Source organism: Phacochoerus africanus, chromosome 11 (genome assembly GCF_016906955.1).
Source record: "Phacochoerus africanus isolate WHEZ1 chromosome 11, ROS_Pafr_v1, whole genome shotgun sequence".
Classification (NCBI taxonomy): domain Eukaryota; kingdom Metazoa; phylum Chordata; class Mammalia; order Artiodactyla; family Suidae; genus Phacochoerus; species Phacochoerus africanus.
The window spans coordinates 33216131-33231565 of record NC_062554.1 but is presented as its reverse complement, the minus strand read 5'-3'; positions in this window follow the sequence as shown (position 1 = coordinate 33231565).

The window sequence follows — 15435 nt, the reverse complement described above, 5'->3', positions numbered from 1 at the left end:
ACTGATGGTTAACGTTTTCAGGCATCATACGGAGGGGACTCCATATCTGGAGTACTGCTGTTGCTCATTATCTGAACTTTGAGCTTTCATGGTTGTCTACTTTATTTTGAATATAATTTGCCCTTCTGAGCTAAGATTTTTCTTCCTTAAATGGCTTTTAAGGAAATGAAAAATCTCTTGCTTGTTATCTGTCATTCTTTCTCTCTTTTTTATGGTTATGGAAAATCCAGTGGTGATTCATACATACAAAATCAATTTCAAAGTTTTGAGTAAAGGTATGCAGCACTGCCTTCTCTGCCCCAAGGGCATGGCTCACAAAGTCTTCATATCATTTATACTTTCATCCAGTGTAAGCCGCAAATACTGTCTGGAGTTGAAGCCAGACAATATGATTCATATTATCTAGTGACTCTTAGTACCTTAAAATCTTAACAAACATAGAAGAGATTGTAAACAACTTCTTTAAACTGTATGTATTAATGTCAATAGTATAATAATAATAATAGATTACCAAATTTGTTACTTTTATTAATACAGCTATATTATTATTTTTATTGCTTTTTTTTTTTCTTTTTACTGCCTCATCTGTGGCATATGGAAGTTCCCAGGCTAGGGGTCGAATTGGAGCTTTACCTGCAGGCTTGCACCACAGCCATGGCAACACTGGATTCAAGCCACATCTGTGACCTACCCTGCAGCTTGTGGCAATGCCAGATCCTTAACCCACTGAAGGAGGCCAGGGATTGAACCCACATCCCCATGGAAAATATGTCGTGTTCTTAACCCACGGAGCCACAGCGGGAACTCCTAGATCATTAACTCTTAACTGAATAAGGCTATGTACAATATAAACTGAATTTGGGCCTAGGTGATTTTTCTCTTTAGCCTATCCATCAGCCCTATAATTTCTGAGCCCTGAGTTCATAAATATCAATAATTACAAATAGTGTGCAGCCCACAGAAAAACTATTATGAATTAGGTTAGGTTCATAGAGAATGCTTTTCAGACAACTAAAAAAAAAATCAAAAAACCCTCTAACCCTTCTCCTGATTAATTATATTCTGATCAGGGAGTTGCTTGTATTGTCATATTTTGTTGTCTCTGTTTTCCTGAGACAAAAATATGTGTGTATAAAGAGGCAGTTGAACTTCCATTGCAGAGCAAAAAAGCAGATAAATGCCCTTTATAACAGGTAATTTGGGTTAGGCTGGTCTGGGATGGAAGAGTAGTTATAAAGCTCAACAAGGTTACATATCTCTGCTGCCCTAATAGCCTTTGCCCTAAAAATCATCTCTGGATCATGGTAGCTCAATACAGACCAGAGCTTTTCAAAGGAAACTGACAAATGGGTGCTCCAATGTTAATTTACACAAAGGAATACAATGCGAGGTAAAAAAAAAATGACTATTAAGGAATCATATCCAATAATAGATATAACCTTTTCCACTGAGAGATGCCTATATGAGAAATATAACCAAGTTTGGGGATTTTGTTGTTGTTGTTTATTTGGTAGCAGAGCAAAAAGCTCTGGGTAATCTTAAAGGATTGTTCCTTCAGACCTTGCCCGTTACTCTTTTCTCCCTCACAGACCAGATTCCCCAGGCAGAACAAGTAGATATTGCTGCAGACAAATATGCCTATATGTCAGCCTTTACTCTGTTAAAATTATATAGAAGAACTAAAAGTTATAAACTGTGCAAGAACCAAGAGAATGGGAGGGTATATTAGCACTTGAGAAATTTCAATAAATTTCTGAAATTAATAAAATGATAATACTGGTATTTCAGTACTTGTTTTATAAAATTCTATGTTTGATACTCCTATTTCATTTTAAAAAACATATTCAGAGTTTATAACATTTTAAAAATATCATTGAAATTAAGTAGTTAATGCATTTTAAAATTTATAAGTGTATTTTAGAACAAAAAATTTATTGGGACTTGTCAATTTATTTTTAAAAGCTAATACATGTTTATCAAAACAAATTGTTAAAATAAAAAGCAAATTATTTTCATCTTTAGTTTGATCTTTTTTTTTTTTTCTTTTCAGGGCTGCACCTGTGGCAAATGGAAGTTCCCAGCTAGGGATCCAATGGGAGCTGCAGCTGTCAGCCTGTGCCACATCCACAGCAATGCCTGATCTGAGCCATGTCTGTGACCTACACCACAGCTCACAGAAATGCTGGATCCTTAACCCAATGAGTGAGGCCAGGGATGGACCTGCAACATCTTGGATACTAGTTGGGTTTGCAACCTGCTAAGCCACAACGGGAACTCCCTTTAGTTTCATCATTTGTAAATGAATTTTTCTTATACATGTATTAATTTCAGTTTTCTCATCTTCACACCCCAAATTTTGGTAAAATCTTCCCTTTGCTCTCATAATTCAAAAATTTGTCTCCATTAATTGTGTGAGATCAGTCATGAGGAATAATAAAGTGTTGAGGTGATTCCCACTGTGGAGAAATGGGATACTGTGGTGCAAGTGGGTTGGCGTCTCTGGAGCACTGGGACAGAGGTTCCATCCCCAGCTAAGCATGTTGGGTTAAAGATCCAGCAATGTTGCAGCTGCTGTGTAGGTTGCAGCTGCTGTGTAGATTACAACTACGGCTTGGGTCTGATCCCTGGCCAGGGAAATACATATGCCTCTGGGCTGCCAAAAAAGAAAAAACATAATGAAATAAAATGCTGAGCTTTTCAAATGATTTACATTTGTTATATTATTTTCTAGGTTATCTGTTATTATAGTATCACTCTCACTGCTTTCTAGTATGTTTTTGTTGAATTGGAGAGAAAGAGGTAGAATTCCAAATGGTGCCTCGGGGTGAAATTCCAAGGAAGCGTGCACTGCATGTGAATGTAAGCCGTCCCTGGGAACCACAGAAATCACCGAGAATGGTGCCTCTACTTGGATCTTATCAGCAAGCCATTTTTAACCACCACTGGTTTCTGGGAACCATTTCCTGATTTAATGCCTAAATTTGGGGAGTGGGTCATCTTAATTTTTGAGATTTTTGACCTGCTTCCATCAACTGACTAAATTCTGTAAGATAATGACTAATGGTGGCACAAACTGGTTCAAAATCATTTATTTAATCTGGATATGGCAAAATACACTGGCAGCAAAAGAAATATTAAGACGACTGTCTCTGATTACAATGTACTTGCCTTTTCAAACTGAAAGCACTCTGAAGTCACCCTCAACATGGCGGGAGTGGGATTTTCCAAGATGTGTAAAGTGTTTATAATTGGAGGAAGAGTAGATCAAATTCTGTATTTAATCTCTTCCTTGATCAGTTTCATCAGCTTGTATATTTGTACAAGAAGGGGTCAAAAATCTACACAATCAGTATAGTCAGTGTTTTGGAAATTTTGAAAATCATTTTGGTTTTGGAAAAAATTAACACATATCCTCAATGATGCTTTACCAGGCAAATGGCTCATTTCCTAACATCTGGATTATGTTAATATCACTTATGGTTGGATTCATGGTTAAAAATGGTCCTGGCAGCAAAGTGATTAGATGGATTCCCAAGTTGAGGCAAGCTAGCCGTGAGGGTCCTTGGGTCATGATCTGTTGGGAAAATTCTTCTTAGTTCTATTATCCTATCTAGTCCTATTAGTAACTTTGTATCTGTGTATCTCAACTCACTCAGATTCTTGGCCACTCTCTAGTAAATAAGAGTCAAAGCAAAAGGACAGTGCTTGACCCTTTGTTGTTTCAGAATAAATGCCATTTCCTTTCTAAACTACCTCTCTTCCTCCCTACCATTTCTTCTTCCTTCTTTTTCTATTATCTTGCCTCTTTCTTTCTTTCCTCTCCTCTCCTTCCCATCTTCCTCCCTCCTCTCCTGCCTCCCTTCTTACCTTCCTCCTTCCCTCCCTCTCTCTTTTGTTTCCTCCCTTCCTCTTTTCCCTACATCTTATGTCAGATGGAAAATTATAAGTTTCCTGTTGCTCAGCCAATTTTAGAGATAAAATTTTCAAAAAAGCAATATTTACATTCTATATTTATGATTAAACAAGCCTTTGCTTCTATTCATAAACTTTTACTTTGGACAGAAAAATGTGCTACATCTGTTCTGTCCATGAACAGAAAGTAATGCAACAAAGTAGTGATAAGAAATAAGTCATATGCCAATATTTTGATCCTATAAAAGAGGCGCAGTGAGGCAGAGGTTCAAATTCTCTCCTTCCAAACTCCCACTCTCAAGTGGAGGTCTCTGCAGAAGCAACTTTGTGCTTATAGTTTGTCAGTTCCGGAATATTGCTGTCTGCTGGCCCCTATCAGTCCTTCACCTACTTCCAGAGAACAGGATTTCCTCACCAAGGCAGAACTGCTTCTCACAGAGGTAGTGGCTCCTCCTTTCACTGTTTTCTGAATTTAGCATGTAGTTTTCTCATTTAATGGGCACCATTGTGTGCTTTCTTTCTAGCACTATTTGAAAGCCTGTTATCAACTCCCCTTGAGATGAACACATGGAAAGGAAATCTGAACTTCTGGGCAGTAGACTTCAGCATATGCAAGCCTTCTTTGGTCTACGAGCAAGTGGCTAAGTAGACGGAGAAACTTAAAACCCTATGAAGCAGCTAAGGCGTGTGCGGTCCCTGATACAGTGAAGTCTAATTTTTTCTTTAAAAAATGGAGTGGCTAACTGATACCTTGACCAACAAGTGAAAAAGTGGCTCGTAATTTTTTCTCTATGCAGTGTGTAAGCTGGAAAGATCAGCTTCAGCAGTTTAGCATGTGTTTAGTAGTTTGGGGGTAATACGTAGTATCCTAGACTATCCCAGTCTGTAGGCTGACTAGCATTAACTTTTATCTCTTTGTGTGGTTTTAAGGAAATTTCTCAATGTCTTTGAACCTGTTTTCCAGTGTTGTACAAAAGGATTGGGTTGGATGATCTCTGAATGTCCTTTTGGTGTTATTCCAAAATCACATTCTTGTGTATTCCAAACCAGGCTTATCTCTGCTACTTGAATATTGAGTTAGTCAATCTTCTCTAGGGGGCTTAAATATCTTAAAAGAAAATAATTTTTTATTCAAAAATATGGTAGAGAACTAATGATGTCATTTTTCCCTTATGTAGTAATTTTCAATGAGAACTGAACTTTAAAATAGTTAAAATCAGCTGTTTCTTAATAATGGTAGTGTGGTGCAACAACATTTTCCAGAAAAATCTGGAAAGTTCAAAAACAGCAAATATTGAGCCTATATTATTGGGTGGAACTGATTCTTTCGCAAGTGAGATTTTAAATTATAATTCAAGTGAAACAAGAGATTAAGACCCTAGATAATCCCAGCATGAAATCTGTAAATAATCATCTTGAGCCTGTCTTTATTTGCAATTATTCTTTTGTTTATCCATTCAACACATTTCAATTGAGAGTATAATATATAACAAGCATGGGTCAAATCTCTAGGAATTTAAAAATGAGTAAGAAGCACTTTTGTGCTCAATCTCTAGTAGAATCAGAAAGATATTTCGCCACTAGTGGATGTGCTTTTAAAGTAAAACCTCTTTGATTTAAAGGCTATTAAACGTTTTATTTAGTATGCATAAATCTCATTTAGCAAAATGTCAGAGAAAGGAAGCCTTTCAGTATACTCCTATGCTAAAGGTATAGTTTTACTTGAACGGCAAATCAAGTTAGGGTGAAGTAGCTAATTTTTCCCAAGAATCTGTGAACTTGATGGTTCTCTTAATTGTCTCTTGCCTTGCACTTCAATGAAATTAACAAACCTTCAAATATTTTACATTAAGTAGAATTTTGTACTCATTTAAAATTATTAATGTCTTTATAGGATTTTTTTTTCCCTTTTCATGGCTGCACCTGTGGCATATAGAAGTTCCCAGGCAAGGGGTCAAATCAGAGCTATAGCTGCTGGCCTACACCACAGCCACAGCAATGGCGGATCCAAGCCACATCTGCCAGCAACATCACAGCTCATGGCAACTCCAGATCCTTAACCCTCTGAGTGAGGCTGGGATTTACTCATATCCTCATGGACACTGTGTTGGGTTCTTAACCCAGTGAGCCACAATGGGAACTCCCTTTATAGTAATGTTTTAAGTATAAGCTGATTATGGTGCAGTTTATATTTTTAAACTAAGAATACTTGGAGATATGTAAAAGTTAAGGCTGTCTCTAAAGAAATTTGAATATACCAGATTCTGATTCCATAAGGAAACAAGGACAATGAAAAAGCTAGATTCAAAAAGTACAACAATCTTTAAAATGTCACATTTTAATGCCTCTGTGTGTTAATTAGAATAGCAAAATACACTCTAGCTCTTTCCCCTAAAACTGTGGACCATGTTGTCCAAGCAACATTCAAGCTGTGGAGTCATAAAACCCAACTCAATTTCACTAGAGTTTTCTGGGACACTACTGACATATGACCTTCTTTGAAAGCAGAGGTAGTGAAAAATTGTCTTTATCAAAGAGTTTCATCTTTTTAATATACTCCCCCTGAACTGTAGGTTTTGTTCTTAAAATTTTTTTCCACAATTATTTTCTGAATTGTTTCCCTTTTGGAACATGGAGATTTTGTCCCCATTTGATGGGTCCTTTGAATGGCCAGCTCATGCCTTGTCTCCTGGGGAGGGACTTGGATGTGATGTTCACTTTGACGATGATGAACTCTGGGCAAATGATTCCAAAGGTAAAGGGGAATATCTTTCAGTCAGCACCGATGTAATCCTATTCACTGAATTTGTGCAATCATTGACCTCAAAGGGTGGTCAAAGTGACAAAAGTTCCCCATTTGGGAGAAAATTGATTTGTCCATTTTATGTAAATAAATTGTCAAAATATTGAGTTTTCCATCTCAGATCCCCAACAGCAATTCAGGCGATAAAACAGAATCAACGAAAATGCTTTTTGAGGTCTTGGATGGCGAAACTGACACCGCCAGGACTGTGTGCTAACACTGCAAAGCTTGACTTGACCCAGGTTTTTCACACCCTCCCCCCCCCACCCCCGGTGGTTGAAGAAAAAGTAACATGGTTTCTAACTGTTGACCGTTGCAGCTTCAGTGTGGTGGAAATAATTTACAGTGATGTGCAAATAAAACATAGTGTCTATATATTCAGATATAAAACAATGATCGTTATTTCATGTTTTATGGCTTTATATTATATTCCTACTCTTCACTAACGCTTTAACTAATATCATATTAAGAGACAGGCAACACAGGGATTAAATATCTATCCACAACCTCTCTATTTTCTTATTAGAGAAAGAATGTCATTGTGTCCCTGACCTGGCATAGAAAATATATCCTTTTTAATTAACTAAAGAGCATAGAAAAGCTTGCTGTAAAAACGTCTCTAACTTGGGCAAATGTGGAATTAGGAGAGGTGTGTATTTATATCAACTACATACTAATAGATGTATTTGCCGACTACTTTCTGCCAGAAGGCTTGCCTGAATCGACAAGAATTGTTGTAATTGGTATGTTTATAGTTTTAATGAAAATGTTGCTAAATGCTTTAAATAACCTAAAACCTCAAATTTGAGTCTCCCTCATGTGTCCATTATTGCTAGAAGCTCACCAATTGTTTTCATAGTACCCAAACAAACTCCAGATAAACTCCATTATCATTAATTCAAATTTAACTTTTCGTAGGTACTCTATGTCAAGTGCTTATTATTCATCAGGTGTTTTGGCTATTAACAATATAAACAACAACAAAAGTTACAAAAATGCAATGATCGAATTCTTAAAATGTGCCATTTACTTTACAATTAAATACTCCTACTCATTGTGTAAGACTGAATTCCTTATCCCCTCTCCACAGATGGGTCTGCCTGGTTTCAGGGCCAAAATCAGTACAGTATTTGCTTGCTTGCTTTCTCCTTCCTTCCTTTGTTTTTTTTCTTTCTTTTTTACAGCTGCACCTGCAGCAAATGGAAGTTCCCTGGCCAGGGGTCAAATCAGAGGTGCAACTGAGGCCTATGCCACAGCCACAGCAACATGGGATCTGAGCCACATCTGTGACTACGCTGCAGCTTGTGGATCCTTAACCCGTATCCTCATGGGGATATTGTGGGGTTCTTAACCTGCTGAGCCACAATGGGGACTCCCTTTTATTATTATGATTTTTTTTACATTTTCCAAACTAAGTTTTTGATATAATGGTACAGTTGTGCAATGCCCACATATTCTTTTTCACTGCAAGTAAAGTGACCTTCATTTTTCTCTTAATCATTACTGCCTAACAACTGAGGAGTCAAAGGACTCAATGAATCGGTGATGGAAACTCCAGCCTGGACCACTTGGGCACTTGCTGTGTCAGGGTCACTTGCCTCAGACCATTGACAAGGGTACCCTTGCAGGTATGGGCTTTTTTCCTTCTCCACTAAATATGCAACACAGAAGAGATATAATTAATGAGGCTTAAAGAATTTGCCTGAAAAATCTGATTTTGTGTGGTTCTACCAGGATCATCGATGCTATATTCCTTCATAGACATTAACCTATTTGCTGTTGCTGCACCTGAATTTGGCCACACTTTGGGGCCTCATCACTCCAATGACCCCGAGGCTCCGATGTACCTTATCTGATACACACCCGCTTTAGCCAGAAAAAAATCTTCTCCAAGGGTGACGTCAAATGTACCAAGCTCTCCCTTTTGATGAAGTTTGAGGTTTTTGTTTGTTTGCTTTTTGTTTTGGCTGTACCTGGAAGTTCCTGGGCCATGGATTAAAACCACATCACAACAGTGACCTGAACTGCTGCAATAACAACGCCAGATCCTCAACCTGCTGGGCCACAAGGGAGCTCAAGGTTTTCTTCTCATTCTAGAAGTATTTTCTTGCCTTGCTAATTCTCTAAGACAGCTTTTCCCTAATATGTGTACTGTGGAGTTCCAACCCTGCCAAGAAGCAACAGAAAACTGTTCAAAGCTCAAACAACTGTGTATCACTCTAAGCTCTAGCCCTTTCTTAGATTTTCATGATCTCATGAAGCTCCGAGAGTTCCTCCAAGAAAGAAACTGGTTCATGGTTGTTTAACCCAATATCTCTTAAATTTATTTGACCATAGATGGTTCCCTCTTTTCCTCCCTCCTGCTCCTGCTACCTTTCTTCCTGCCTACTATTAATATTGGTGGAACACCTCTGATAACCTGTGGAATGGGGCTTCACAGTATCTCTTTTGAAAAAGGCAGTCCTAAGACATATTAAAGTGAGGAGAGTTCTTCACGAGTTTGTGGAAGTCTGGATCTGAGAAAATCAGGATTATCAGGTTGGCCTCCATTTATTTTTCATCCAAATTTTTAATCTTATTTCAAAAGGCATATTTTATAATAATTATCTGTGAACCTCTAGTTTAAGATTCTCCAAATCTTTTTCCCATCTCAGAAGAGAAGCTTATTATTATTGTATGTTGCCCTTTAGCAAAAAATGCATGGCTGGTACAGATTACAGAGTACTGTTTTGTAAAATCCATCCTGTTAAAATTTATAGAATTTATATTAAATACAGCCCAAATTTTTGTAAGAAAAGAAAGTCCTATTAATGGTGGGAGATTTATTAATTGAAATATAATCCAATTAATGGATAACAATTAACTTATAATCTAATTAGTGAAGGACATGACATCAGTCTTTGGCCAGGAGAAAATGTTCCTTACCTGTAGGCCTTGGAGACAGGGTAAGACAGTCATTACCTTTACCATCAAAATAAAGCTTGTATTATAATGATTTCTTCTTATGGCCACACCCAAAGCATATGGAAATTCCTAGGCTGTGGGTTGAATCAGACCTGTAGCTGCTGGCCTACGCTGCAGCTTGCAGCAATGCCAGATCCTTAACCCACTGAGAGAGACCAGAGATTAAACCCACATCCTTACAGACACCATGTAGGGTTCTTAACTTGCTGAGCCACAGTGAGAACTCCAAAACTTTCATTTCATTTCTTTTCTTACTCTCTGTGAAATTTAAAAATAGGGAGCTATTATTATCCTTGTATCTGAAAATAAATATATAATTTATACATGAAACTATACATTAAATTTTAAGACATAAGATACATTTAATGTACAAGAAGGTACAGTAAATTAGCACTTATTGGGACTGGAAAATGTGTTACTGTTTTCCTACTTTAATCCTTATGTCATCAACTGTATATCAGTGAGGATCCAACCAGGAACCAGAAACCACGTTAGGTATTAGAGGATTAAGTTTCACAGGTGATGGAAGGGCTGAGAAGATAAACAGAAGAGTGAAAGGACCTTGTAGCAACCCTGAAAACCTCTACCAGCCCCTGAGGCTAGGGGGACAGAGGGAGGAGATGGTGTGACCGATCCTGGAGACTGACAGATGGGGAGTTAAGAGTCCATGGTGGGGCAGCCTGCACGGAGCTGGAACCACAGCAGGAGGGGCTGTCTACAGAGGACTAGAGACAGTGTCACACCTCCCAAGGAAGAGAGAGAGGACAGGAGCACCTGGCTTTCTCCGCCAGCTCTCCAGCGCCTCGCTTTGGCAGAACCTACCTAGACGCTATTTTGCAAGAGGGCCCCAGAAAAGTACTAGTTAGCAGTGGAAGGGTTGAGGTCGGGAAGTAAGGACATAAACTTCTCCTTAAAGCAAACCAGTGACCCTTCCCTCTTGTGCAGGGAGACACAGGGTGGTATCTGAGAGTAAGAATTAGGAATGAGCCATCATAATGATCTGAAGACTTCTTCCGATCTCTTTTAAATCTAGATATCAAAACTAGAATGCTAGTGGTTATTTTGACTTTGAAAAGAATCCAGAGACAATTTGAAGCCAACAAAAGCACCATTCTGGATAGAATGACCACCTTTTTCACTGCAGACAAGTACTGAAGGTATGAAATGATCCTAGCAGTGAGATTAAGTTTGCCTTTGTTGGCAGTTTATGGCAGCAGTGAGTTCCTGTCTATAATCTTCAGAAATTAATTAACTAGGGTATGTAGAAAAATTTTAAATTATTAACTCCTTAATGCAGAGCATTATTAAGATACATTTTGTTCAATTCTGAGTCCATTCTCGATTTTGTAATAGATTCAGTGAAGAAAGGCAAACCATGGATGACAGTTAACCCCAAATTTATTAAAGATGACTTAGAATTGAAAATAAAATAGATGAGGCATACAAATAATCTGGCAAGTTTTTGAATTCTGGAAAGTACTGCTTTTAAAAACCTTTAAGATTGACTATCATCTAAATAAATCAACTTTAAGGATAAAGTAGAAGTTGTTACATGTTTTTAAACAAAAGATTATCTGATTTAAAAAGTAAAATGCAGGGAGTTCCTGTTTTGGCTCAGTGGTTAACGAACTCGACCAGCACCCATGAGGATGCAGTTTCGATCCCTGGCCTCCCTCAGTGGGTTAAGGATCCGGCATTCCCGTGAGCTGCGGTGTAAGTTGCAGATGTGGCTCAGATCCTGCTTTGCTGTTACTGTGGTGTAGCTCCAGTTGGACCCTTAGCTGGGGAATCTCCATATGCCATGGGTGTGGCCCTAAAAAGACAAAAAGTAAAAAAAATGTAATATACAAAAAAAGTAATAAACTTATTACATAAGACTAGAAAATAGGGAAAAAACTAGAAGAAAAAAATGACTGTGATACCCCAAGATTTTTTAGATTTTATATATATATACAGATTTTTTATATTTTGTTTATATATATTTTGCATATAAATTGTATATATTTTATATATATATAAAATCTAAAAAAACTTGGGGTATCACAGTCATTTTTTTCTTCTAGTTTTTTCCCTATTTTCCAGCCTTATGTAATAAGTTTATTACTTTTTTTGTATATTACTTTTTAAATCAGAAAATCTTTTGTTTAAAATTATGTAACAACTTCTACTTCAGTGAATTAAGGTCACAAGGTGAGGTTAGGCTGTTTTAAAAATAGCCTTTTTGCTTCATTGTTTAAATATTAGGGATTTTAAAATACACTGAAATTGCTTGTTGTTAAAAACCACTCAGGCCCCATTTCTCTAGCTTGTTTTCATTTCTATTATTCACTGCCAAACAATCCTGAATTTTTCAGAGACATTTGCACAGGGATGGGCTAGAAAGTGTGTTCTATTCCTGGCTGTTTTCTCTCACAGTGTTTGGTTAAAGCTGGAAGAGGTGGACATTCAGTGACCACTCTTTTTAGCAAAACACAATAAAAATTAAAATTCATTAGGAACGGAGCCCAGGAAATTGTGTTTTGACTTTCAGATGTCATACTCTAGTAAGAACTAAAAACAATTTTTTTTTTTTTTTTTTGCAGATTCTATTTATTTCTTTTGTAGATCAACCCAAAATGAATGCAGGAACTCTGAAGAGCATGCAATTCAAATGTTAAAAGTAAGTGACCTCCAAAATTGCTGACCTGCTTTGCAGCTTTCACATCTAAAATAGTGGATTATGGGAGTTTCTGTTGTGGCTCAGCAGGTTAAGGACCTGACATTGTCTCTGTGAGGATGTGGGCTCAATTCCCTCGCTCAGTGAATTAAGGATCCTGTGTTCCATAAGCTGCAGTATAGGCTGTGGATGCAGCTTGACTCTAGTGTTGCCGTGGCTGTGGCGTGGACCACCGCTGCAGCTCCAATTCGACCCCTAATCCAGGAACTTCCATATGCTACAGGTATGGCTGTGAAAAGAAATAAATAAAATAGAGGATTATGCCATGATTACACATACGTAGGTTAAGTGGGGCACTCTTACACCTTAATCTAGGGTGCAATCTGATTGAGTGTTTTAATTCTAGATTAGTTCTTTTTTTTAAAAGCACATGTGCCCATTTTATGAGGTTATAGGTGAAAAAAAAATTAAAAAGGACAGAAAATCAGAGACTAGAACAAAGTGAGGTAGGAGATAGGTGGGACCCAGGTGAAGCATTTACAACCTGTTTCTTGGTTTCCTATTTATAACCAGTCTCCTGTTTACACTTGAAGGTAAAGATAGGTGACTGGAGCAGGCTGAGCACTTAGAGCTGTCTCCTTCTGACATCTCAAGGTAAAGGTAAAGGTGAGAACAAAGAGGAGATAAGCTCTGCTTGAGTAAAAGATAAGGAGACCATATTTCCCTTATTCTTGAGGTCGAGAAGACTTCCCAGACGACACATAGCACACAAGCAGAAAAGTTCCTGGGGTCAAAAGGGGAGGGGGCACTAGCCTATAATATGTCCTATCAGCTTCCCAAGGACCCTCAGGCTGGAATTCATTGGCTAAAAGATGTGCACACATTGGGAGGGCCTGAGTCAAATCAGATGTGGACAGTGAACAAGGTGATTGGCCAAAGGAGAAAAAAGACAGAAAACTACCCCATGTAAATGATTTAAACCACATCTTTTTTTTTTTTTTCTTTGCCATTTCTTGGGCCGCTCTGGCGGCATATGGAGGTTCCCAGGCTAGGGGTCGAATTGGCGCCATAGCTGCTGGCCTACGCCAGAGCCACAGCAACTCAGGATCTGAGCCGCATCTTCAACCTACACCACAGCTCACGGCAATGCCGGATCCTTAACCCACTGAGCAAGGCCAGGGATCGAACCCACAACCTCACGGCCTAGTTAACCACTGCGCCATGACGGGAACTCCTAAACCACATCTTTAGAGTGCTCCTTACTGGGGGGGCACCCATCCTTTTCTCTCAATGTACAGCCTTGCTTCTGTCTTAAATAAATTGCTTCTTTGAGTACTCTCCCACGCACTGTGCCTCTAATAAACTCTATGCCTGCTTTACAATATCAATCTCTTTGTAAAATTCTTTTTTCAAAGAAGGCAAGCACTAGGGCCCGTATTCTAGCCACTAGTCTCTTGTAGTCTAGTGATTCAGCACTTTCATTGCTACAGCCCAGGTTCAATTCCTGGGCAGGGAAATAAGATCCTGCTTCAAGCCATCACACCCTGTGTTACCCCTAGAGATCAAAAGCTACCATTAGAGAGGGCTTACAAAAATCATTACTTCATGGAGTTACAGAGTCAAATCATTTTCTTTTAGAAAAATAAAGATAACAAGTGTTGTTGTCAACACTGATCATTTACAGCACTCTAAACTGAAACCATGCTTTTTATCTTAAAGTTTCTTTGATTTACAGAATTTTCATAATTTTAAGCCAACAATTTTCCTATTGCTTCTACTCTGGAACACCCCTGTGCTTTACTCAAGGATTGCTCATTGATGGTTTTTGTTCTCTTCCTGGTGATGTTTTGAAGTTAGAAACTAATGATGACATATTTTTTTTAAAAAAAGTCCCATATTGCTTATGTCTGAATCAGCAGTAGATACACATACCTAATTTCATCCACAGTTTTGCTTGCTCATTCTACAGGTTTTCAAATTTCCCATGGGTTCATAAGCTTGTTAGAACCATTTGCAAATAACAGCTCAGCCTCATTGTGCTAAAGGTGTTGTCTGAAACCACAAACCACTTTGCCAGTGGTTAACAGAAGGCCTGTCTTTTATTTTAACAATTAACCTGAGATAAAGGACTTGTGTTTACAAGCAGTGTGCCAACACATTTCCATGTGATGACACATCCTGATCACTGTCTAAAACCAATCCTTCATGAACAATAGCTTATAGGCAAGAAGTCTGGTTAATTTCCTAAGGAATCAATTTCTACTTTAATCTTCTGAGGATTTTTTTTATTTATCCCAAAGAAAATCACAGAACATGTGACAGCACATTCTCATTAACTTTTCGTGTTTGTTCTTTTGCATCATTTATATTCTTAAGTGAAATGAGAGATTAATAAAATACTTAAACTGCTTTGGTATATGCGTTATTTTTAAATTTGAAAAACAGTAACATTTATTTTCAGTGTTATTAAAATGTTTCTTTATGGGGGAGATGATATGTAGTCATCCCAAGAAAAAGGCTCTCATCTTATCCTTCATCTTATCTTCATAGTGACTAGCATAGTAGTGTGCAGAGCTGATGCCCAATAAATATTCATTATTTAATAACTAAAAGGGCTTTTCAAAAATTCTAGTTTAAAGTGGTAACATTTCTATAAATATAAGAATATCTCTAAGTACAGGTAGTCTATCTGATTCTTTTTATCCATTTCAAACATTACATAAAATGTCATTATTTTTTAAAGTACTTTAAGAACTTCTTTTTTTAAATTTTCTAATGTGGCATTAAAAGTTTATTAAAATGTATTGGTAAAAGCACATTCTTTCTAACAAATGATTTCCTATAAGCTTAATAGGTGAATCAAATTTTTGGATAATTTTGACCTTATCTTGAAATTAAATGTTGTACATGGGAGAGGCTTAAAACAAATTATTATTTTGCATTGCTGATAAAGCCCAAATCTAGTCTTAAACTCATTGGAAATAATCAACTATAAGAATCTATTTGGCTCTATTTTGGATAAGTGAATAATAAATTCCCTCAAGTGATTGCTTACATTTGATAGATTTTTCTGCTATCCTCTGAGGTACTGTCTAATTTA